General features: G+C 36.0%; 1 long non-coding RNA gene across 1 annotated transcript; it reads right to left on the reverse strand.

Moving 5' to 3' along the window:
• Positions 1-39: 39 nt before the first annotated feature.
• Positions 40-27669, reverse strand: LOC145689036 (uncharacterized). Its single transcript, XR_014132067.1, has 2 exons — positions 27556-27669; positions 40-786 (listed from the first exon to the last, which is right to left on the reverse strand). It is a non-coding gene; the product is annotated as an uncharacterized LOC145689036 (long non-coding RNA).

The raw sequence follows: 27669 nt of genomic DNA on the forward strand, positions 1-27669 counted from the left end.
GCATTTGAGCACACACTAGGGAGCGCTCCTTACACCCCATTTTCATTCAAACAAGAATGTAATTGATTTCTTTTCACAAGCCGTAAAATTCAAATGCTATCTTGACTGTTTTTAATTAATAACTTGTAATAACAATAAACAATATATGTATAGGATGCAGTTACGAAGAAGAGATTTTGTTGAAGTATAAAACAGCTCTCCCAAAGGAGAGAAATGTTTTAAAATTTCCATGTTGCCCACCAACTTTTGGTTGACGTAAACAAGAAGAAAGAAGATGCATATTCGTTTACACGTGCATAAAATGTATGATACGTGTGAAGTAAGGAGTATGACCAAAACTACAAACGAGAATGAATAAGAGAGTCGCTACTCCTTGATGAGAAGAGAAAGACAGAAGAAAAAAAAATTCCATCAAACCAGAGTTTATGCAAATCCTTTGCATTAAAAAAAAAAAAAAAAAAAAATCCAATGTTTCAAGCTCTGAGAACATTTTCTTAGTACACACTACAGCCTTCATGCACTATCTTGTGGTGTTTCAACTTATCTTTAAATAAAATTGAAAAATTCGAATACCAGTGGGAACACTCGTTCGAAAACGTGTTAACAGTTTCTCCAGGCCAGCTATTCTGAGTGGTTTTCCTTGGATTTTCCTCACACCAGATAAATGAAAGGATGGTCCAAAACATGCAGGTCCAAAGCATGCCGCTTCCTTCCCTGACAGTCTGCTCGCCGACGGATGTCAACCCTCATATGTGACAAGCGTAAGGCCATAGATGTCGGTAACACCTAGATATACGAATAAATAAATAAATAAATAAAAAGAAAAGGCGAACTGTTATCTTTTACTATTTTACTAACAGCAACAAAAAAATAGTTCAACGAAAACAAATTCACAAGCAAAAGTGGTTACTAATTTTGAAAAATTAATCTTCCTTTGCTCTACGTTTGGTACTCAACGGAAACCACTTTACCCTGAAATAATTTGCTACAGGAAGAATCCGAAGTAATATTAGTATTACCTTGTTATTTATATCTTGAAGCTCATATAAAATTTCTGTATTAAATCACTTCGATTCACACAAAAGAAATACTTTTATTTTCCTTCTTCACCTCAAAATAGGTAATAGACAATTTAAAGGTTGATAATAACTTAACCCTTAGTATAACAAGCGGGGTCCTCTAGAGACCCCACTGAATGTTTTTTAATTATTTTGCAGCAACTATAAGAACAAATTTATTCTTGATTTTTATGTGTCCTTTATACCTTAAAGACTTTTACTATATAATTAAACATACATTGTTTTCATTCTGAAAAAAGATAAAAAATAAAAATTGAACTGGGGTCCTGGCAGGACCCCGCTTGGTAAACTATGTTCCATATTTTAATTACTTTATTTCTTGATTTTTACAGATTGTGAATGTTGAAGTTTTTTTGGAAATGGCTCGTAGGCGGATCTCAGATGATGATATTGCTTATATGCTTAACGAATGTAATCTCAGTGACCCAGAAGATGTCCTGAGTGAATCTGATGAGGACTTCATTCCACAAGAAGGTGTCAGAGTCAGAAGACAACCTTGAAGTCATTTCTGCAATGCAATAACATTGCTAGTGAACCATCAGATTGTGATAGTGATGAAGAGGAATTCATTGCAAAGACAGGACGAAAATGGACTAGTGCAGTGCCCACAGTGACTCGCCGTCGTCAACATAATATTGTGAAAGCGCCTCCCGGCCCAACACAACCAGCTACGTTTGCAACCACAATGTCTGCAGTTTTCAATATGTTCCTTGATGTCCAAATTGTAGATACAATTTGCACCCACACTAATGCTGAAGCATCACGTGTTATTCAGGGTTCCAATGCAAAAAATCCTCCAAACGAAATGAAAGTGTGGACCAATTTAGATTCTGTCGAAATGAGAGCATTTTTTGGTGTGCTACTGATCGCTGGAGCTCTTTGCTGCCGGAAGGAACGAATTTCTGAAATGTGGACGACAGATGAAAGTATTCGTCGTGCAATTTTTATTGCTGCCATGACACGGAACAGATTTGCACATATCCTACAGTTTATCAGGTTTGATGAAGCAACCAGTGCTGAAAGAAAGGAAAAAGATAAATTTGCAGCTATAAATGAAATTTGGGATTCGTTTGTAAAAAATTGTAATAAGTTATTTGAAACTTTTAAGGAAATTACAGTAGATGAGCAGTTAGTCCCATTTCGGGGCAAATGTTCAATGAAACAATACATGAAATCGAAACCAGGAAAATATGAGATCAAGGTCTGGGCAGCTGCAGACGTGACGATGTCATATTTGTTCAACATGCAAGTCTATATTCGGAAGCTTCCAGGAGGGGCACGAGAGAAAAATTTGGGACACCGTGCAGTATGTGAAATGATGGAACCACTGTTTGGGTCTGGAAGAGAGGTAACTAGAGACAATTTCTTTACATCTGTGTAAACAGCTGAATTTTTACTGAAGAACAATATTACCATGACAGGAACTTTAAGAACAAACAAACAACAACAAAAAAAAAAAAAAAAAAAAACTGATATTCCCGCAATGATGGAAACCGCAAAAGGAAGAGATCTGGGTTCATCAAAATTCATATTTTCAGACAATATAGCAGTGGTGAGCTATGTACCAAAGAAAAACAAAACAGTCTGTGTACTTTCCAGTCAGTTTGTAGATGATTCAGTTTCTAAGAAAGTCACAAGAAACCAACATGATACTCGAATATAACCGTACAAAAGGTGGGGTGGTTGGTGCAGATAAGTTGATCAGAAAATACTCTTGTGCCAGACGTACATCAAGATGGCCTCTGAGACTTTTCATGAACATGCTTGATATTGGAGCTGTGAATTCTTTGATAATTTGGATTTCAATAAACAAAGACTGGAAGTGTAGGCAGACAGATCGTAGGTATCAATTTCTGTTGGAGTTAGACAACGAATTAATCAAACCCAACAAATGGTCTCCATCTTTCTACTATCAGAGCAATTGAATCCTTTGGAATTCTGGTTGCACCAAAAGCTGTGGCTCAAAGCACAACATCAAAAGACCAAAAGATACAAAAGAGGGGACGATGCACATACTGTCCGAGACGCACAGACAGGAAAGTGAACACTATCTGCTCTGAATGCACGTTTTGTCTGTGATTCACGCAGGAAGACCAGCACAGTAGTGACGTGTGCTGAAGATTGTAGTGACGGCAACAAATGAACCTTTATTATTTGATTTTGTCAAATTACGTAAATACCAAACCACTGTATATTAAAACATACTTGCACTGTTTCACATTATCTATATATGTACATATTGTATTACATATCTTAACAAAAATATATTATTGTTGAACTTTATTTGGGCGAATTAGATGCTTTCACTTTAAGATAGACAACATTCAACATAAGACCTTTATAAAGTTCTGAATAAACTGAATGAATGAATAAAAAACTTCCCTTAGCTTGAGATAATTATAGAACAAATTAATGTGTGGATTATGCTTATAGCCTATTTGAAGTAAAATAAGCAATTCTATATTTTAGAGAAGTACTTTCCGTGAATAGTGTGCTTGCTGACTCGGCGCCGCCGAGAGACGTTATCCCTCATACGTTGACGGGTTTAAGGTCATAGGTGCCGGTACTAACAGTAAATATGTAAATACATTAGTAAACCTCTTAGTATTATTTCTTACCTTTGGTGGTAACAAAAGTATTCAGTAAAATTTGGTTTTCCAACAACAGTCATTTGTTACTACCCTTCAAATAAGCATTCTGTAGAATCAACACCAGCAATAGCATAAAAATTCTTGTCAAAATTAAGAAGCTTAATGCTCGAAGCTCCCAAGACTACGTAACGCTTACTATTTCAAGTGCTGAATTCAAACTTCAGTGTTAATTGAAGTTTCGATGTACAGTAAAGCAAGCTGCATTTTCAGTGAAAACCTGTCGTGAAAGAAGTGTTCGGGAAATTCCCGCAATTGAATGCGCAAAGCATCGGAAGTGAATACTTCAACAATAAAACTATTTATTTTACGCTGGAAGATATTTAATTTCGTTTATTACATTTTGAAACATTTACTTTATAAAATATGAATTATAGGCCTATCTTTGTAATTGTTTTAAATTAATTTTCAGAAAAGAATAGGGTTGGTTATTCACCGGCCTGGCCGGAAATATTGCTGTTATTTTGATTAAAGCCGGTGACCGGTGCAAACTTCTTACCAGCCCATTTATGACCGGTTTTTTCAAACTTGTATCTAGTTCAAAGTATAGATTTAAAAAGTAACTTTCATTCTGTAAATCCAAAACTCACCTTTCACCATCTATCAACGATTAATATATTTTGTTCATCTGCTTACATAATTTTGAAGAGATGGCAGGGACTGTATCACGGAAAAATATAAATTTATTTGTAAGGAACTTTATACATTTATTGAGAGTAAAAAAAGGACTTCTTAAAGCAATTTCCTGTAGTTGAAGTGTAAGTTTAAAGAATAAATTTCATTTTCCAAATCCAAAATTGTCAAGTAAAGATTAATTTATTCATTTGTTTCGATAATTTTAAATAAGTGGTGATAAAAACAAAAAAAATGATCAATGCCGATTTCAGCTTCTCATTTATAGTAAGGATGGCCAATCCTGGAATTGGGAAAAATTTCTGAACTCTGGAATTTTTCGAAATCCGGAAAGTGAAATTTCCGGAATCCGGAAAATTTTGGCCATTCCTAATTTATAGCATTAAGCTTATTATTGAATGTACCAAGGATATGCAGAATACAGGTGCTAAAGAACTTTTGTTCACGATAGTATTTTCCTCCCCATGGGGGAGGGGGTCCGAACAGAGATACGTTACACTTAGACCTATATTATAGGGAATTTTGCGGGCGGGCGGTTTTTCTACTTTCCATAGTTGGCAAACACTAGAAAAGAACCGTCTTGCAACAAGTGCTCGGGAAATTCCCGTAATTGAACGCACAAAGCATCGAAAGTGAACTTCAACAATAAAACCATTTATTTTACGTTGAAAAATATTTATTTCATATAAGACATTTTGATGAATTACGTCTGTTTCAAATTAATACAACTATTTGGTATTCATATTTGCCGAACGTCACTCAGGCTCCTGGGATGATCTACATTTGTTCGTTTGTCTGCCTGTACTACACAATGTCCAACTTTCGGTACAAACTGAAGACACACTAAATCTTTTGCATAGATTTTGGCGGCATACGAACGTAAAATTACAAAATGGCTCTTACAAAAAAATAGCTGATATCCACGCTACAAAGAGCAGTTTTCGGTCTTTCAAGTTGAAATTTTCAGAGTAAAAGCACGAGAGACTAAATTAGCTGTATATATTTTGGCGGCATAAAATTTCAAAATGGCGGCCATTATTCAAAATAGCATGTATCCATGCTACAGGGTACAATTTTCGGACTTTTTAAGTTCAAATTTTGAGGGTAGAAGCACGAGACATTCTAAATTTGCTATATAGATTTTTTCGGCTATCCAATAAAAAATTTCAATATGGCGGACATTTTTTCAAAACAGCAGAGAATAGAAAAATGTTGCAAGTTGTGACAATGACAATCTTGAAATGTAAATCATTTTTAAACATTTTTACCCCAAAGACATTGAAATATTTCGAAAAAAAAAACAATTAAGCCCGATAAAACCCAATTAAACTTGAAAAAACCCACATGGGCCCAGGTGGGTTGGGTTTTTTCGAAAATACCCGGGTCTTTTCAAACCCTGGACTCCAAGCACCGGAGGTGGGATCTTGCAGAAAAAGGAATACAAAGTAGAAATGGATCTAGCTGGCTAAGGATAGAAGTGAGTGGAGAGCTTTTGTGAACGCGTCATTGAACCTCCGGGTTCCACAGGCCACATAGAGTCAGTCAGTCAGTTAGTTAGAGGACCAGTGGCTGACTGTATTTCCGAAGAACTGTGCGATGGGGGCGCCACATTCCAATGTCGGATAAATATAAGAAAGACTGGGAAGTAGAATTCCTAAGTAAACATTCAATAAAGGAGAAAAATACTTCCAAGAAAATGAAAAACAAAAAAAATCAAAAGAAAGTTACAAAAGGTCTGTGATTATATATATATAACGTGCATATATATATTCAAAACTGGCAATGACAGGAGAAATGGGTTGGAATAGCTTTGATGAAACAGGATCTTACATACTTAGAAAGACTAAAAGCTCATGGAAGAAACAATAACAGCAGAAAATATTGAGGCTAGACAATATATGAAAAAAAAATACGAATATACGAAGCGGCTGAGAAAAGTAAAAGAGAAACGAAATATGATGAAACCATGCGTTGCCATAGACAAGAAAACTACAGATAATGGGAAAAAACAGAAAAAATAATTAGAGAAAAATATGAAGACACCGGTATGAAGAGCTACCAAAAGATAGTCTGAAAAGAACACACACAACCGAAAGCCCTAAGAGTAAAATGAAATCTTTAAGTTTTACGTCCCACGATTATGCCGGCTAGGCTAAAGGAGGCGGTGATGATGAAAAATGAATGAAATGTTTGAATGAAGAAAATGGGAGGAAACGGGAGAACCCAGAGAAAACCCACGCACACGGTGTTTGTCCACCACAAAGCTAACTTGGTGCGAGCTGGGATCGAACCAAGGACCACATCCACCAGAGCTGAGCGCTCTACCACTGAGCCACGGCAGCTCCCAAGTGCTATAAATGAGTTATAAATACTCGGGTGTTCTAAAAATGACGTCCATGGACAACAAAGCGCTATTCTTAAGGTCAAAATAATAAAGTGAAAATGCTATCTAATGGCATATCTTCCGGGACCTCCTTCAGCCGCTTTGCGGAATCAAACTTTCACTACCTGGCTACGTTGTAGATTAATTTTGAACCATCAGCATTGCTCTATGCATTTATTAAGTACTTATATCGATTCATAAGCTAATTACTGAGGCTATTGTCAGCGTATATCGAATTTAACTGCTGTTATCTGGAAAGAATCGATGTAACTATTTGATAGATTGGTGAATCTTTTCCGAGGCACGTTGCCACATTGTGCGCTTCGCGTCTCCAGACGAGGATCCGAATTTTATACAATTATGTATATTTTCGCTTAATTTCAACCTGTAGAATAGTACTCTGTTATCTGTGGGCGCCATTTTTAGAACACCCGATATATACATATATATATATATATATGGCAACAATATTCGTAGCAGTCTACTATTCTAAGGCAGGAGGAAGCCTTAGAACAAGCTAAAGATAGAATAAAGAAGTGAACCGAAAATGTAATTTCTGTCCAGAAGAGAATGAAACAATAGAACACTTAATTCTAAAATATGAAGAAACGTTGAAGCTAAAGATAACGTACACCTGGCAGAAAAATGCAGAAGAGGAGAACAGATTGAAGTTGGCATGGAAACTACGTTTGAAGTAAAGATAAGAAATTAAGTGAAAAAGAAACGAAAATTTTGGTAGAGTAAAAACGGAGGAGAGCATTTGACAATACATTTATTTTAAGATCTCATAAGTAACACTTGCGAAGGGGAAAAATACCTTTATTCTCGAAGCTCTTCTGCAGAATATCTCAATGTCTCCGTATTGATATTTGATGAAATTTCAGTTTTTGGTTTAATAATTTAAAAGTTACAAGGGGATACCAAGACAGATGGTCTATTCTACATATCTCCAATGCTACCTTTTTTACATCAGTTCACGTAAGAACCAGCCTGGACATTGCATTTATTCACTGGTAATTACTTCTTGGCCTTTGTTGTTTTTTCCAGCTTTCCTGTAGTCAAATTTTCCCATTAGTTTAATGGAAGCCTGTAACGTATATACTTCTGCCCAGTATACTTATGTCCTGAGTATTAATATATCAGAACAACGTTTAAACTTAGCAAGCACGGAGTTGCAGTTCGAAGATTTATAGTTTGTTACGTGGAATAACCATGGTTGGAGTACAGATACATGCAGTATATCTTGTCTGTCTTGCCACAAACTTAAGCCAAATACAGTACAGATGTAAGGGACCTTGTCCAAGTGGTTCATCATATCAAGTGTTGCAAATGAGATGGAATCTTTAATTTTTACATCCCACGATTATACCGGCTAGAATAAGAATAATGGTGATGAAGTGAATGAAATGGTGGAATGAACAAAGTAGGAGAAAACGGGAGAACCTCGAGAAAACTCACGCACAAGATGTTTACCAACCACAAAGCTCACATAACGCGAGCTGGGATCGAACCAAGGATCCGATGCGCCAGAAGTGGACGATTACCACTGAGCCACTGTGGTCCTCCTCCCCCCCCCCCCATATCAAGTGATGTGGCATTTATGTATTTGCTGGATGCACAACAAGCTTCCCTAAAGTGACACGAAAATCTGAGTAAAGGTAGAAAAACTACATGATTTTAAGAAGTGCCTACCAATGATTCGAAGGAATATTTACACCGATGTCCCGCATTAAGTGAAGTAGTATAGAGGAACTATTTACAGGTATATTTTACTTGAGAATTCTAATGGCAGTAATTGAAGATCCATTATCATTATTTGTTCATTGGAGGAAACTACTCACAACATATACTTTTACAAGCAGCGTATTTTCTTAAGGAACGCGCACAGGGGATGGTAATTGTTCGTTGAAATATGTATAAACAAAGAGCTTGCTTTTACAGGGTGTATCAGAAAGGACTTTACAACTATGAAAACTCATATTCATTTATTTATTTAGCTTACAGACATGGTTTTGGTGTCATTTTGTAGCAAAATACTTCAAGTTTTTTTAATCTTATACCTAAAGAGGTTCAATGCGCACTCCACCGGTGATGCGGCACACATCCCATCTGAAGTCTTACTTGCTCTACAACGTCTTCAGACGTACAGGGACAATCTAAAGATTTGTTACATCTTACCGAACATCCAGTTTCAATAAAACATTTATGCCACTGACAAATAGTAGGCCTACTGGGATGATCTTTACTAAACTTTGTAGGACAATTACGTTGTACAGTTGTCGCACACTTGGATTCTTCAAACCAAAACACACAGCTAGCACGCTTGGGATCAGTAAAGAATCATCTTTGCTGCAACTGTCGCTAGTCCTTGCGGTGGCTTGTTTCTGAACTAGTATACTACGTGAGTTAAAACTTGATGTATTTTGCTACAAAATGACATCAAAACCAGGTCTGTAAGATAAAAGAATCAATCAATATGAGTTTTCAAAGTTGTAAAGTTCTTTTTGATACACCCTGCACATATGAGAACTACGGCTTGGCTTATTCCCATCGTTCTACAGGTGTTACGTAAAGTAACTGGCACAGAACTCTCTTTCACCTGCTTATTAAATATACCTTTCTGCATCTATGCCATATAAGACGTGCACATACAGCTAAACGTGGAATTACAAAGGCATGAGCTCTCACCGGAAATTGAACCTGGTCCTCCTACGCCAATGTTGCACACGTTAACCAAACAATCGCAAGTAAAAAGTAGTCATTACGTTAGAGATGAGTATGTTGTGATCTATAATAGTTATTGCCTTTAATATACACACACACACATATATATATATTATTTTTTGTAAGTTCGCAATTTTCGAATGAAACAAAGAAGAGTTAACATAGTTATGTTTTACTTATCAAACAAAAACAGTGTTGACTGCTTTCATCGTTTCTCAACACAATTTGCTATTCAAGCATGAAATGATTATGGGCACTGAGTTTGGCATAAGAGTGAATTTTTTTTTTTCCAACCAAATATGATTTCCCACAACACTGAATAACTCTCGTCTCCGATGCAATGGAAAAAATGAAATGAAATCTTTGAGTTTTACGTCCCACGGTTATGCCGGTTAGGCTAAAGGAGACGGTGATGATGAGTAATGAATGAAATGGTGGAATGAAGAAAGTGGGAGGAAACGGGAGAACCCCGAGAAAACCCACGCACGCGGTGTTTGTCCACCACAAAGTTCACTTGGCGGGGGCTGGGACTCCGATGCAATGGCTAGCGCATGTCTGGTGCACGTGGCATCTGGTTCGATTCCCCATTATTGAAATCCAAAACCTCGGAAAAGATGCTGGGAAAGATGCAAGAGCTCAAAACAAATCTCAGTTTTTTCTACTTCGCTTTTTTGCTTGGGAAATTTTGGGCGTTTTTTTTTTTTTTCCTTCAAAATTTTGCTTTAAATTGATAAAGAAGACTTTGTTTCGCTTCCCTACAGCACAAAAACTCATTAAATTAGTGGTTGATGTAGATAATAATATAAAACCTAAAATAAACCATGAATTTCGAAAAGATTTTTTAAAAATTCTTAACATATTTGCATTATGAATTTCTAAGGATTAACCAATAGATGTAATTTTTTTTTAACCTGTTATACACAAAAGTAAGTACTTTTATTTTAAAAAATGATCCATAAATACTGTTTACCCATTCGGCCGAGACCTCTAGTTGGCGGAGTGCCAAGGAGAGTCTATCTTAATGAAAGGAATGGGCTGTAAAAGAAAAAGAAAAGGAAGGAAAGCGTTGGTTATTCGGGTCGCCGGTAAAGGTATTGTTTGCAGTGTTACCAACCCGGCGCAGTAAATCTATACTGATAAGACTTTATAAATAATAATATAACAATGAAATCAAAGTGGGCCTACAGCACTTAAAGCACGATAACCAGGGCATGATTGGGGATCTACGGGGCCAGATTAAAAAAAAAAAAAAAAAAAAAAAAAATTAGAGGAATCCAAAATTTGGAGGAGGGGATAAGCACAACACTTTGGCTTCACTGGTTGACGGTATTGGCTCCATCATAATAAAATAAAACGAAGCGCGTACACACACACGCTCACGCAAGCATAACCACGAAACAGGTAAGAAAAAGAACTAGAAAAATACAGTAAACTGTACACGCACAAGCGTATGTATACTGTAGAGAAAGACAATATAATAACTGAAGTTCTCCCGCGGGTTGTTGGCGCGATCAACCGAATGTCGAAGCCCCTAAAACACAATGCTAGGCTGCATTTAAATTGCGCGCGCTCTGTTCACTGCGTGACATCATCACCTGACCAGAATGTATTCCTGACCTGGGACAATTTACGTACGCTGGCAACTATGTTTAAACTTCCAACCTTCTTTCTCTCGCTCCCAGAGGAGAAAACGAACACATGTTGTCCGTACATACACATACCCATTTTTCGTAATGGACTCTTCTACTTCTGTCATGCGCAGAAGTGTCGAGGGACCTAATGTCCAAGGGTAAACAGTAACTAGCAAAATTGTATGTAGTATTTTTACTTCAAAATATCACATTCTCTTTTTGAAACAAAATAAAATAAAACATGAGAGAAATACATTTATATGATAATCTTAAAGGCTGCACATGAAGAGCTTGATTTCGGGTGGTTCTACACATTCTTGAAATCTTTAACTTTCATATACATTGTATGGATATTTCGAACAAATTTTTCATTCATTGATCACATACGTAATAATCTGTTACCACCTATTAGGTGCTTCGGATCTGCAAAATCGGTAAAATTCCGAATTCTATAATGCACTGACTGTTCCTTAAGCTTGTTTAGAACCGGGAAAGTACCGAATTTTCTGTTCATGGATCATATGCGTAATAGACCGTTCATCTGATCGTGCGGTTTCCTAGGCTTATAACCACCATCACGGTTTACCCAGTCCTGAAGGTTTCTGAATTTTTAACGACAGGAATTCAACTTTTTTGTTAAAAAAAAAAAAAAAAAACTATGGAATACATTTAAGAAGACTGAAAAGAATCAATCACAGTTTCAATTTACAAGAAAGGCGACAAAAACTTATTGTAATAATTAGCGAGGCATTTCTCTTAACATTATATTAACAAGATCGATTCCATACGCAGATGAAATTATTGGAGATTACCAGTGTAGATTTAGGGAAATCGATCAACTATCGACCAGATATTTACTATTCGATAAATACTCAAAAAGAAATGGGAATATATTACCCAGTACGTCAGCTGTTTACTGATTTTAAAATGGTTTAGGACTCGGATAGGAGGGAAGTATTGTACAATTCTTACATAATTCGGAATACCGAAAAAGCTAGTTAGATTAATTAAAAATGTGTTTAAATGAATCCCATCCGAGTAAGGTCCGAATAGAAAAATTCTTGTCCATGAGCTTCAACGTCGAGAATGGGCTGAAACAAGATGCGTTATCGCCATTATTATTCAGCATTGTTTCGGAGTACGCTATAAGGAAAATTAAAGATAGCAACCAGGCCCTAGAGCTGAATGGTATTCACCAGGTTATGGCGTATGTAAATTTAATAGGTGATGATAGGAGAACAATAGAAAGAAATGCACAGGCCTTACTAAACGCTTGCAGCAACATTGGTTTAGAAGTAAATGCAGAGAAAACTAAATAAATGGAAGTTCACCGGGATCGTAATACGGCAAATTGTGGATGCGTTAAAATACCAAATAATAGTTTCAACAAAGTGGATACTTTCAATTATCTACGATCAATATTACCAGATCAAAATCATATCCACAAAAAAATTAAATGTCAACTGAAATCAGAAAATTCGTGTTATTATTCAGTTCAAAATATTTTGTCGTCGCGAATTCTGTCGAGGAATTTAAAGCTTAAAATATATAAAACGATAATCATGCCTGTTGTTCTGTATGGTTGTGAAACATGGTCGTTTGCGATGAAAGAAGAACGCAGACTGAAAGTATTTGAAAATAAAATCCTGAGACGAATATTCGGACACAAGAGGAACGGGAATGAGGGAAACTTCATAATGAAGAACTGCATAATTTATACGGTTTACTAAACATCGTTGCGATCATCAAGTCCAGGAGGTTCAGGTGGGCAGGTCATGCAGCCAGAATGGAAGAAGATAAGAACGCTTTCAAAGTTTTAACTGGAAATCCAATCGGAAAACGTCCACTAGGAAAATCTAGGGCAGATGACAGGACAATATTAAGAAGGATCTCGCAGAAATAGAAATACAAAGTAAAAACTGGATACAGTTGGCTAAGGATAGAAGTCAGTGGAAAGCTTTTGTGAACGCGGCACTGAACCTTCAGATTCCATAAGCCATAGAGAGAGAATATATTTAAGTTAAGCACAACTGCACAACAACCATGAGGAGTGGTTAGTTTTTACACTTCTATCGGGGCGTCCTGGATTCAACTCCGAATTCGAGCATTTTGACTAAAGTTTTTCTTAATTCCATCTGTGAATGTAGAGATAGTGCGTATACTGTGAATCCTGGCCGACTTCCTTTATCGTTTTTAAATCGTTGTTATTACTAATTACCAGCAGTGACGGATTTGCGAAGGGGGATAGGGTGGGGATGTTTTACAGATTGAAGCCTGCATCCCGAAACTACGGAATTTCTAAAACAATCGAAATATGTGTTATGCCTTTACTCATAAACTCCAAGTTCTCCTTAAATAAAAGTTAGGTATTTTTAGAAAAACTAAACATTAATATGGTAAAACCCTCCCAAAATACTTTTCTAAATCCGCCAGTTAAATATCCTCTACAATTGCCCTCAAATACTACGTACTGTATTTTTACTTTAGTTCGTAAAACCTGTCCTCCATCCATCATGATGGTGAATTCCAGAGCGAAATATGGTATTTAGGTCATGAAATCTTATTTAACTTTAGAGTATACTATAAGAAAGCTATTCCAATAGAAAAATCATGAAAATGAAAAAAGCCAAAATTTCCAAAATTCTCGGTTTTTTCCCTAAAACAGCTGGCTTTTAATGAGCAAAAAACCATCGATTCAAAAAAGCCGGCTTTCTTTGCATCTCTACTGAAAGCATTCCGGTGATTCAATTCCACCTAAAATTACACGTCTACGTTCCATATACTCTCGATGCTCAAAACGGACCAACAAAACGCTTAACACCAAAGCAGCATGGAATTCAACCACAATAATAGAAAGCATGGGAACAGAAAACTGATGTAAATTACGATAATCATACACAAATCACATTCAAATAGAACTGCTCCAAAGAAACTTAGAGAATCCCGAAAAGCTCAATTACACTCCCCCCCCCCCTCCTCGCCAAAAAATATTAAATCCACAACATGGTAATTTTCTTTTTAAGTTTTCAAACCTTACTTGAAACATTCGAGTGAAAACGTAAACGTATTATTTAAATCATCATCATTAGTAGAATAAAAGCAATGGGACTTCATAATCAGGAATTAAAAGGTCAACTAACAAAACTTTAGTAAATATAATTTGATACGAAAATATTAGCAAGAAAAAACTTTGATAACTACATGACTCACATCTCCTTTTTAATTAAGATATGGTAACACTGAAGACTATGGAAAGAAAGCATGTAAGGCAATCAAAGTAAGTAATCATAGTGTAAAAACTTTTTTAAAAAACGCGAAACTTATGATTCTTTAGCATCCTTATCATTATCGTTGTGATACCAAAATAACATTTTATAGGCGGAGTTAGAAAGACATAAAATGGAATAGGACAAGGAGTATTTACCAAAACTTCTAGAAACAGCTAACAAAATTTGAGCAACTTTCGTACATAAAAAACTACTGAGGAAACAATACGATTATACCAATAAATGTAACAAAGTTTACTTGTACTTATAGCTTTAGCATGAATGTAAACATGAGAATAAATACGTATTTAAGGAAATTACTTAAGTAATTGTTGATATTTAAGTTGTATGATGTTATCAACGTAGAACCTCTGAAATGTTCCCTTATTACTAATTAAAAATACTTCAAGAAGAACGAAGAAACACATACAAGTAACTTGCAACATCTATAAGGTGTGTGTGTTTAGACTGCGCACAGGTCAAGATGCAAATCATGTATCAACATAGATGCAGCATTAAAATGTGTTCAAAACTCAGTTGTCCTGATATCGAATGGGAATTGAGAAAAAAATAGTAACAATGTTCCGTTAGTGAGTCACTCTTTACTATTACTAAAACGCTCTCTAATATCAGTCATTTTTCAATCATTTTTATATTTCTCCGGCCTCCTCCTCCGCATGTTTTGTGACTGAATTTGGATTTAAACGACATCAGAAGTGTCACTGTTCATTACAGCGACCCCGAAAACTATAGATTCGGCACTAATATCGGTCATTTTCAATAATTCTGTATAACTTCCTCCTCCCCCCATGTTGCGGGGCACGGCAACGGAGGTCTCAATGCTCATTTCTGTGACCTCAAAAACTTCAATACTAATATTGGTCATTTTTATGTATCTCCGCCTCCCCCTCTTCCAAGCCTTGGGGCTGAATCTGGATTTAAATAGCATCGAAGTGACAATGTTCATCTTAGCGACACCGGAAACAACAGGTTCGACACTAACTTCACTTTCGTTCATTTTTAAATGCCTCTCCCCCTCCTCAAGTTACACCTTCAAAGTGATATGACAAAACCCATCTCAGGTCCGAACCTCATCTATGTTGAAAATTTGATAAGACACCGGTAATGAAGTTACTTTCATTTTTATTATATATATTACATATAATAATAAAAATGAAAGTTAACTTCATCACTCTTGAACCACCCGACCGATGTCTATCAAATTTTCAGTCAAAGTAAAATGATAAAAATCGTCCCAGACCCAAACCTAATTTATGTTGAAAATTTGATTGAGATCGATCTGGTGGTTCAAGAGATTAAGAGTCACAAACAGTCACTTTCAGTTATCGCCAGTTGGCTGCACAGTCCATACCACTTCAAGTATGGAGTCGCCTTGATAGTCCCAGATGTTCTTGAATTTAGCAGATGTTAAAATTCAGGACAAAGAAATCCTTTCTTTTCTCTCTCTCTCTTCATTTAAAAAAAAAAAAAAGCCCGAGATGCAGGGCACCATTTCTCACGTATGATTTTAGGCTAAATACTTTGTTGCATTTTGTTTTATTTGGAAAAGAACAATTTACTAATTAAAATAATGTTTTCCGTTTGAAATTGTGTCGAAGTTTTTGTGCTATGAACTTTTCTGCCTTCTGATTCTTTCTTATTTATTTTGTCAATCCGAAAACTTTAATTATGGATCGGTACTGATCAGTACTACTTTCCCTGAAAAGGAGAACTTCCACTTTTGAGTTTAACAAGTTTTATGAACAATGTTCATGTTTCAACTTGCTTGGCTAATTCTTTAATTGCCGTTCTTTTTTTATTATTATTATTATTATTTTAGTGTCTCAGAAACACCAATCCCAGAAATCCTGCTAAAAGTACTAGATATCCTGAAAAGAACACGTCATTTTGGTTCCGAAATTTTACATAATAGTTTCATAAAAAATCGCCCTTGGACCACTGTATTATGGAGAAGAATTCTTGAGGACCGGCCCAGCAGACACCTTCCGTTCGTTCCTCGAGTGCTAGTAATGTTGCCAACTCATACGTTAAGAAAGTCACAACTGTAGTTGCGTGATAGGCCTATTGCAACATCTACATTTTGTGCCACGATTACATCAACTACTGTCATACAGCATTTTTCACATTTTGTTTTTGTTACTATTACAAAATAAGTGTTTTGTATAATGGTAGGCTTTTTGGTTCCCAGATGCCTTTTCCTGAGGAGGCACCACACCTCACATATGCTTCTCAGCTGTGAGGAAGTAATACTTTTAGGTAAATTTCACTGACCCTGTTTGTTTCTCCTTTCTTTGTGCTTCAGTTTCAACATTCGACGAACAATTAACAAAAAATTAGTAGAATCAAATTGCTCCTTACCAATAACAACGATCACACGAAGGCCTTCAACTGGAAATATCTTTTCACATTATTCCGAGAGAAATGCTTGTCACTACAAAGTGTATATTGAATAGTAATCAGTAGAGCAACCCACATTATGCTTTATTTTTTTCAAAATTATGCTTTATTACGCTTTATTGTTAATTTCAATCATAGTTTTAAATTAATCGTGTATAATGTATAGTATTTACTATACATTACACATTCTAAATATCTTGATCTATTTATTAGCATTTTATACAGTTTCTTGCACATTTAATGAACTTTGTACTTAATGCACTGTAAAGAGATGCTTTACTCGAGTTAAAAAGAAAACAAAAAAACTAGAATGTATCAAAGGATAAAAGAAATATCCCAGTTTCAACTGCAGGATCCCAGACGAGGTCCAACTAAAAAGTTTTAAGTTCCAAGGGGGTAAAGAAGCACATCATATGAAAGTTCGTGATAAATGATACAGAATTGGACATTGGACAAGTCTCGACTGTCGATAAGCATTGTATAATGGCACGAGTCATTTCCTTTGATACATTCTAGTTTTTATTTTGTTTTGTTTTTACACCTGTCTCATCGTTTCAAATTAATAGGAGTGGCAATAGACTTTTTCATCAAGAGTCAAACCTTGTTTTCTCTTCTTTCACTTAACATAAGCTTTCATACAATACTCAACTTGAACCCCTTTCCCATTTCAACATGTTGAGTTCGACCCCATCTGAGACCCTGGAACCTTTTTTTTTTTTTTTTTTTTTTTTCACTTTGAATCATTATACTTTTGAAATAATGACATATCCGTGTTTTTGTTTCTACACCTATTCCACTGTTTCAGATTCATACGAGTGGCCATAGACTTTGCAATAAAGATTTTGTTGATGTTTTGAACCACCACTATTTTGCACAGGCTTTTCGTAGAGAATCGCGACTTATCTTCTTTTATTTAGCACCAAATTTCATACAATATGCAAGTTGACCCCCCTTTCCATTTAAACGTTTTGAGGTGGACCCCGTCTGGGACAATTTATTTTTACTTTTATACGTTGTACTTTTGAAATAATGAAAGACATATTTGTCCCACCGTTTCCGATTTTTTAGGGTTGCAACGGACTTCATGGACACGCTTAAAGATGTTAATAAAAATGAGTAACGTGCTGCCCTCAAGCGGAACGCTTGAGACCTCCCCAATTTTTGTAACCGGTTTTGATCTTACCTTGACCCAAGCTTTCAGGAAATATATACATCACCCCCACTTTGTGGGTTCAGGTTCAAGTACATTCCGTGTTAGATGAACACTCAGTCTGCGGTGAGTAATAAGCTCTACTTATATTAGTATTTAAATCATTATTCGTTAAAAGTCAAAGCCATTTTTCATTTATAGTCAGGAGGCAGAATCTGGAAAAGTGTTCAAAATAAGGAGTTGGATCAACCCGAGAGAATAAAAGCAACCGGTGGTCCTAAATCATCTAGACCGCCGGTCGCTTGATGCGAGCGGAAGTTTCCCCCTGTACACCCCCACCCACCTCTACTAAAGCTAAAAAAATGAGTTCCTAATAAAAGGCCATATCTCCGAAGCTAATCACGATATTAATGAACTTCTTTTTCTGGTTTTATCTGTAAGGTGTGATTTACGATTTTGCCTATTCATGTTTTAGATAGACCCAACGGGTGTTTGGGAAATTCAACATGAACATTAAAAATTACATATTTTGTCCTTAATATTTTCTTATTTGCTCTGTATCTCCCCAATGAGTTAAGATATGGAAAGAATATCTCTAAATTTGTAGAGTATTAAATTATTTTTCCAATGGTACCAATATTGTTAGGTATACTTCCAGAAGTAGTCGTACAGCGAGGTAAGTTTCAAGGCAAGTGCGCTTTGATTCGAATGGTGGTACTCCAAATGGCACTACTGAACTTCAACTCACGTCAGTAATAAAGATTTCGTTTCCGAGATAAAAGCTGATTTTTTTTTTTTTTTTTCAATATTTGAAGAACAATTCTCACCCTTCTCCCTTAAGCTCTTCTGCACGGTCATGATCATTTCTAAATCTCCAATCACTTGATACTTAAGCACGAAATTTTGAGATAACTAGAGACGTCTTTTATAGTATCAACTCTAGGATGTCCAAGAATTTTTTTTGTCTCAAGTAGGTCCAAGGAAGGGGGGGGGGGGGTCCTCGAACCCACAGTATAACATACAGTAACTTACATAACGCCATCTAACAAGAAATTAATACAGAATAAGCATTCAGAACTTACTCGTGGCTGATATGCTGTTTCCCAACATAACACAATCCTTTTTAAATACAAACGAAAAAAAATCTAACTTCAGGAAATATACTTGTAAAAAGTAAGTCACATGGAAGTCCAAGGAGGGGGTTCGATGAGCCCACTACTTTGAAATAATTTTTAACTTACAAGTTACTAAATAGAAATGCACATTAATGATGTGGATTTATCAAAGAAGTAATAATTGACAATATATAAAATTCTCAATATTTTAATCAAGACATACCACGGGGTTTTATCAAGAAATACAAACGAGTGGGTTCGAGAAGCCCCACCCTTGGACTTCCTAGGGTTAAAATACATTTCCAGTTGATATTCAGAATGTTTCTGAGTTTTCAACTCTATTTGTGTGCGGTATTTTCACCGGTCGTTGAAAATAATTCCTTATTTCTTTAACACAAATGTTTATCGTATCGTAATGAAAAAAGCATAAAATATAAATAATATAAGAACATATAAAGACGTCGTAAGTGAGGGCAAACACCATTTACAAGTGATATATAGGGTGATCGAGAACATCGTTGTAAACCAAAGGGTATTTCTAAAATAAAGAATGGGTCTGTATTTTCTCAATGGTCACTTCAGAAAATGTCTTTACAGAAACCTCAATAACTATATTTGTATGTAGTTTATGAAAATATTACGTCGAACTTCATTAAATACTTACTAATTACTGGAAACAAGCAGAACTATAATAATAATATACATTATCATATTAAATCTGCGCCAAATATTTGCAAAATTACATATTTCCTTAGTCTTTTGAGTCCTCATCAGATGAATAATTTCCTGATACATAAGTGTTTATAAGTAAGTTATACTTGGTACCATTACAGCTACCATTAAATCCCGCACACACCTGCAATTGTTTTGTGTCTCACATATGTTTATGTATACAAGACTAAGTCTGTTCAACTTTTACGCGTATATTTCTGAGTGGTCCAATTGGGCACTAATTTTCTATTCGTAATTTGCCAACCAAAATATTCGGGTTGAATTAAGTCAATATTCGAGTCGCTGGCGTGCCGCCAAATGTATGTTTGGAGATGTGCTCGTTTGATGTGAAGCATTAGAGCGGTGGAAGACAGCCTGCTTTTCTGCAACCAACTAAATCAGCAGACAGCACTGATCGAAGATTTTTGTGAATCGTGTAGATTCAAAACAAATTCTTCTGCACATGCTATCGTCTCATCATCTACATTACCAATCCTAATTTACCTAGCAAGTATGATTTTAAAAATACACATTCCATGCTTTCTTTTTTCCAATTTCTGCTAACTGACTGGTGGTTATTTGGCGCATATTTTTGTAAAATGCGTGCTGAACTTTCTAAACAGGACATGCTCACGAATTGATGGTTTATTCTGCCATTACAATCCATGTTTTATTAAAAGAGAGACAAGATTTAGGCGAACAGCAAGTACTCACTGATTGATTCGGAGAAGTATTAAAGGTCGATACTGTCTTCTACCTCAGCAGTGGAAGAGTTTTATTGATTTGCCTGAAAACAAATCTGACCTCGCAACGTTTCTTTCTTTTGAGATGATTACGTTGTGTAGGTAAACACTGAAAAGATGGAAGAGTTAGTTACCCCATCGGGGTGGATTTACCGACTTACTTCACGTGGAGTCATCACAAGGAGAAGACCTACCATTTCTGAAATCTAATCATGAATAGGCTATATACGAGGATAATACTTTACGCATACCACGCTTCAAGCTGTGGTTATAAGCAGCTGCTCATTAATTGAAAAGACACCGATGTTCTTGTTATTATACAATGCTTTATAACAATTAATGCAGAAGAAATATGGATGTCTCGTAGAACATCAATAAAATTACAATTTACTTCAATCCACACAATTGTGAATGAGCTCAACAATGAATTATGCCATTCCTTGCCAGCATTCCATGTACTTACTGGAAACGACACCACCAGTCAGCTAGCAGAAATTAGAAAAAAGAAAGCATGAAATGTATACTTTTAAAATCATACTTGCTAGGAAAATTAGGATCTGGTAATATGGATGATGAGACGATAGCACGTGCTGAAGAATTTGTGGTGAATCTCCACACCGATTCACAAGAATCTTTGATTAGTGCTGTCTGTGCTGATTTGGTTGGTTACAGAAGAGCAGACCGTCTTCCACCAACGAAGGATTCTCTAATACTTCACATCAAGCGAGCACACTTTCAAACATACATTTGGCGGCGCGCCAGCGACTCGAATATTGGCTTAATTCAACCCGAATATTTTGGTTGACAAACTACGAATAGAAAATTAGTGCCAATTGGACCACTCAGAAATATATGCGTAAAAGTTGAACAGAGTTAAAGTCTTGTATACATAAACATATGTGAGACACGAACAATTGCAAGTGTGTGCGGGCTTCAATGGTAGCTGTAATGGTACCAAGTATAACTTACTTATAAACACTTTTGTACCAGGAAATTATTCATCTGATGAGGACTCAAAAGACTAAAGAAATATGTAATTTTGCAAATATTTGGCGCAGATTTAATATGATAATGTATATTATTATTATAGTTCTCCTTGTTTCCAGTAATTAGTAAGTATTTAATGAAGTTCGACGTAATATTTTCATAAACTACATACAAATATAGTTATTGAGGTTTCTGTAAAGACATTTTCTGAAGTGACCATTGAGAAAATACAGACCCATTCTTGATTTTAGAAATACCCTTTGGTTTACAACGATGTTCTCAATCACCCTGTATATCACTTGTAAATGGTGTTTGCCTTCACTTATGACATCTTTATATGTTACATTCTTTATATTTCTTGCTTTTTCATTACGGTACGATAAACATTTGTGTTAAAGAAATAAGGAATTATTTTCAACGACTGGTGAAAATACCGCACACAAATAGAGTTGAAGAGTCCGAAACATTCTGAATATCAACCGTAAATGTAATTTAATACTATAAAAGACATCTCTACTTATCTCAAAATTTCGTGATCCTTAAGTGATCGGAGATTTAGAAATGATCATGACCGTGCAGGAAAGCTCAAGGGAGAAGGGTGAGAATTGTTCTTCAAATATTGGGAAAAAATCAGCTTTCATCTCGGAAACAAAACATTTATTGACTGACGTGAGTTGAAATTCAGTGGTGCCAATTGGAGCACCACCACTCGAAATGAAATGAAATCTTTGAGTTTTACGTCACACGGTTATGCCGGTTAGGCTAAAGGAGACGGTGATGATGAGTAATGAATGAAAATGGTGGAATGAAGAAAGTGGGAGGAAACGGGAGAACCCCGAGAAAACCCACGCACACGGTGTTTGTCCACCACAAAGTTCACTTGGCGGGGGCTGGGAACACCACCACTCGAATCAAAGCGCACTTGCCTTCAAACTTACCTCGTTGTACGACTACTTCTGGAAGTATACCTAACAATATTGGTACCGTTCGAAAGATAATTTAATGCTCTACAAATTTAATTAGAGACGTTCTTTCCAAGCTCAACTCATTGGAGAGATACAGAGCAAATAAGAAAATATCAAAAACAAAATATGTAAGTTTTTACTGTTTATGTTAAATTTCTCAAAAACCTGTTGGGTCTATCAAAAGCATGAATAGGCAAAATCGTAAAGAACAACTTACAGATAAAACTGGAAAAAGAAATTCATCAATATCGTGATTAGTTTCGGAGATATGGCCTAAACGCTCATTTTTTGCTTTAGTAGAGATGCGAGGGGGGTGTACGGGGGAGAACTTCCGCTCGCATCAAGCGACCGGCGGTCTAGAAATGATCAGGATAGTGGTCTTGATGATTTAGGACCACCGGTTGCTTTTACTTTTTTGGATTGAACGAAATCTTACAACCAGGTGTTCTGCGTGCCGACTATTATAACTTACTGTACCACGCGTAAGTGATACCTCCATATAGTGTATTTGCCCGAATTACAGTAATGATCTAGCAAGTACCTTCACTCATGTGTTTCAAATATTTTAAGTGCTACATTTCATTAGAAAAAAGAAGTGTTTTAATTTCTCGAAAGGAATTGGAACTTTCTTTCTTAAAAACTGCAATAGTTTATTAAAACTTTCACTTTTTCGCCCGTCATTCATATGGTAACTTTAATAATAATACGTAATATTTGTTTGTTTCGTACATACTATGCAGTTATTAAGAGTAAAGAACATTTAGTTGGCACTTTAAAATGTTGATATATAAAATTCGGTGTTAATTGTCACTCCGAGCAACTACGGTAATAAAATGTATAACCCGTTCTAATCAATGCTTCCATTGAATAAAATAATCTAATATAATTAGTATTTAAGACTACTTAGAAAATGCGTTACCAATCGGCGAGTGAGTACCGGGTATGTATCTTTGGAAAGAAATTAGCTAGTCCAGGAAGTTTTTTTCGTACTTTTTCAACCCCCTCATTTTCCAAATATTTTTGTGAGTAAACAGGGATAGTTCATTTCTTTCTTTGCAGTTACTTGCAATCTGAAATGTACCGAAGGAAAAGATTTTACTTGGTTATCTAACACCAAACATTTAATTCAAAACTTTAGTAGTTGTAGCCTATTTTTATTTTCGTCAATGGTCCACACACTTTCTGGTTGGGTTATTTCTTTAAAGATCAGAGTGGACGGTTGCAGTTCTATCAATTTCCCCGCAAATTCTGTAATTTTGTGTGTCACCTGCGGAGCTTATTCCCATCTCATTTAACACGAACAGTACGGAGTATGTATTCACTAAGAACAAAACACTCACAGAAAATAGGAGCAGCAAGTGAAACAGTGGAAACTGATGACAAGGTAATACAGGACTTAATATAAGGTAAGTAATTCATATATTGAGGAGAGGCAAAGCCCCTAAGCCCCATTAACATTACTATTATAATAAATATTTGACTATGTTTAACCAATCAAAAATAACGGAGCACACCGTTATCAAACTAGTTTAATTCCGCTTCAGAATACGAACTAAAGAACTAGACCCAAAATAAATATCCTACACAATTCTCTTTCATATACACACACTCATTTTAACAGTACAATTACCATTTTATGACGGAATATTCTGCACTAGTACACTTTTTTTATACCAATTATACATGCAAATCAATTACTGAATGAAATGCACGGCATAATATAATTAATACACAGTAGCATTCAACTTTTAGTCTAGAAGTGATTAATCCCTGTAATCACGCAAAACTTGGCACTGAGGTAACCCCCCCCCCCCTAACCGAACACAGATTCATTATAACATTAATGGTGTTACAGGTATTAACCTGTTTAACAAACTAAAATTGCAAACTTGACACACCTAAGTTACGGAACTACTTTCGTAGCGTTCCGCCAAAGTATGTCAACTAAAAATCTAGAATCTGATTTCACTTAAGCGCACACCCTGTCACTAATGCGCCAGTATTTTACGGACACTTCCCTGCAAGAGCACAAGATCTTTTCCTTTACCTGAATCGAAGCATGTGCAAAGTACATTAATTTCCAGCATTCAAATGGTAGTTGCATGTGACACTTTAATTAATGGGTTTTATAGCAATTTATGTTAGTGAACGAAAAAAAAAAAAAAAAGTTATGCGGGGCAACGATTAAAACTGAGCAGGAAGTGTAGCAAATGTAGGAAGGCATTGAAAATAAAGAAATGGAAGAGTAGTTCCATTTTCAAATATGAACATCGTGTTGATGGTGTGAAATGTTATTGGCTGAAGTCGGCAGTGGAAGGAACTTACTTCAAAAACACAAAATTGTCGGTAGAGAAGATAACTAACCTAGCGTTTCTAGCGACATCCTTGTTCACATAAGCACTATCGCCAACGGGCCTGTTCCCTACGGACGCAGCCTCACGCAAACGGTTTGGTCTTCCTCCTGCGCTCCTGCCCTGATTCGGTTAGATGGGATTCGTGCTTCTTAGTGGTCACTTAACACAGGATTGATTCTTTTTTACACTGTAGTTTCTACTGCATATTTCCGGATACAGTTTTTAAACGCAATACACCAGTCTTCTTAAAATGAATATGCACCAAGGAATTATTGAACATTTTTTAAGATAATGACAATGAATCTCCTGGTAAATCACAAAAATTGCATATTTTTCAGGCTGAAAATACTGGACCTACTTTGCGGTACAAGGCTGTTTTCGTATAATCAACCCAGTTTCCTCGTCAATATTACAATTTTGTGGGCCAACCTCCGGAAATTAACGGGAATATATTTTAGTTTAACGTCCCACAATTATGTCCTTTAGACTAAACAAGACGGATTATTAATGAAAAACTGAATGATCGTGAAACTTAATTGTGCTAGAAACTACGTGTACCAATGGCACACACACTGTCCGCTAGACCAACAAAGAGGGCAACGCCGAACCATCCAGCAACTACAAGTACAAAGGTATTTCTTAATATTATACAGTCGGGAACAATATTAATTATAAGTTGGAGGTATAAAAAATGACCTATACTTAATATTGTTTGACAGTACCACTCCCTAGTTATTTAACGAAGATTTGGACAATGTTTAGCAGAAGGGGTCCAGCTATTTTTTCTATTTAAAAAAAAAAAAAAAAAAAATACGATTTCGGAGTTTCTGTTCACGTTAGGTTAGGCTAGGTAGTGTTAGTGAAAGTCGAAATGATAAAATTTTGCTTATTTCTATTATTAGGGTAGTTGAGATTAGCTCAGGTTAGTTTAAGGGTTAAGTGTTGTATCGTCGGGCAAATTTTGGAAATTTACCGGGTCAATCGGGAAATTTATTTAAGTTTGGGATTGAGTATAGCCCGCTCCCCCCAGTGATTTTTAACGAATCATAATGATTCTAACGATTCATACTAGTTCATAATGAATCGGAACCGCATGTTATAAAGATTTAAGATGTAAATTCTGTGGTAAGGAAGTTTTAGTATAAATAGTAGTAGTAGTAGTAGTAGTAGTAGTAGCGGTAGTAGTAGTAGTAGTAGTAGTAGTAGTAGTAGTGGTAGTTAGTAGCAATAGTAGTAGTAGTAGTAGTAGTAGTAGGAACGGGTTAGAAGCCCCGCAGGGGTTGGTTGGGTTCTGTTCTCAATATAAGTAGTAGTAGTGACTCTTCCAGGTCCGGTGACAAAGAACTGGGGGGAGCGGGCTATACACAAGCCTAAGTTTGTAAGGAAAAATGAATGGGTCAGATAAGGGGAATACTAAGTTAGGAAAGTGGTTGTATTTGTTGGTTGTTTTTGATGTAAGCGTCACTGAATGTGAAGGCGGACGGACTATTTCGCGAAGACAGATCCATAGATTCTAAAATATACAGAAAAATTTCGGCAACTCTTTTTATTTCGCCCATTTCATGTCGAGAACAGAACCCAACCAACCCCTACGGGACTTCTAACCGTCCATACTACAACTACCCCTACTCATACTATGGATCCGTATAGTAATACTGCACGCCTAATACAACAATCTAAGGGTTAAATTCCAAAGTTGGGCGTCCGTTTCCAGCGAAATTTTTAAAATTTACAGGAAATATATAAATAATTTGATCGTTTATGTGCGTGATAATATATAAGAGTCTCGAAAAATCTGTTTATTTGTTATATATAAGCGGTTATAAACATGGGACTATATGGCGAGCGGAGGGAACTACTTGGCGCAAGGTAACCGAACAGTTGCATTGTGGGAAAGAAACGAGCATTTATGTTACCAATATGGCGAATGTACAAGGGCAATGAACTAGCAGTTTTAACATTTGTGAAGGAATACATTGATAACGAGCAAAATCTTTTAAAAGTTTGTGAAGAGCACGGATTAATGAACCTAATAACAAATTGCAGAAAGTGTGGAAAGGAGATAACAGCGAAAAACCTTGACGAAAGCGGACGCCCAAATTCGGAATATATGCCCAATCTAACGTAACTTAAGGTAATCCAACCAAACATAACCGAATGGAGTATTCGGTTTTCGATTTTCAAATTGGTCCGGCGATACAGCACTAATAAATAGTTTAGTTTAGATTTGGTTAGGTCTAAGTACTTGCGTCTTCTATTTCTCCCGTAAGATTTGTATTTTTTTACGTACTTCTAGCCTCCTTCTGCGAAACATTTACCGAAGATTTAATTCGCCGAAAGAAAAGCTAAGATGTGTGGTTACTGAGCACAAAAACATGTCCACCCACGAACATCAAACTCCTGTTAAACATACAAAATTAACATTAAATACTACTCAATATTATACTACAAAAAGAAAAAGAAAAAATACATCAGTAACAATTTCACCTCAAACCTTATATGAACCATTCTGTCAATTGCAACTATTCTGAAACGAATCACTCAAAACGCTGTCATATTCTTCTTCACCAGTTTAATATCGAAAGCTAGAAACACCGCTGGGCAATTACTAAATATCTTAAAGCCTGGGGTTTCTCGTCCATCCCTAAACGGGAAGTACGGCTGCTTAAGTATTGCCAATTATAATAAGCGTTTCACGCAGTAAAATATTAAAAGCATACAGTGAACGTATAGAATAAAAGTTTTCACCTCCCACATGTTCCTCCTAGTACGCTATGAAACGCCATCTTTTACTGTGTGAGTCATTGATGCCAGGTACGAGGTACATAGTCTACTGATGCCAGGTACGATAACCGAGTGGAC

The sequence above is a fragment of the Thermobia domestica genome, chromosome 7, assembly GCF_964235325.1.
Source record: "Thermobia domestica chromosome 7, izTheDome1.hap1.1, whole genome shotgun sequence".
Classification (NCBI taxonomy): Eukaryota; Metazoa; Arthropoda; class Insecta; order Zygentoma; family Lepismatidae; genus Thermobia; species Thermobia domestica.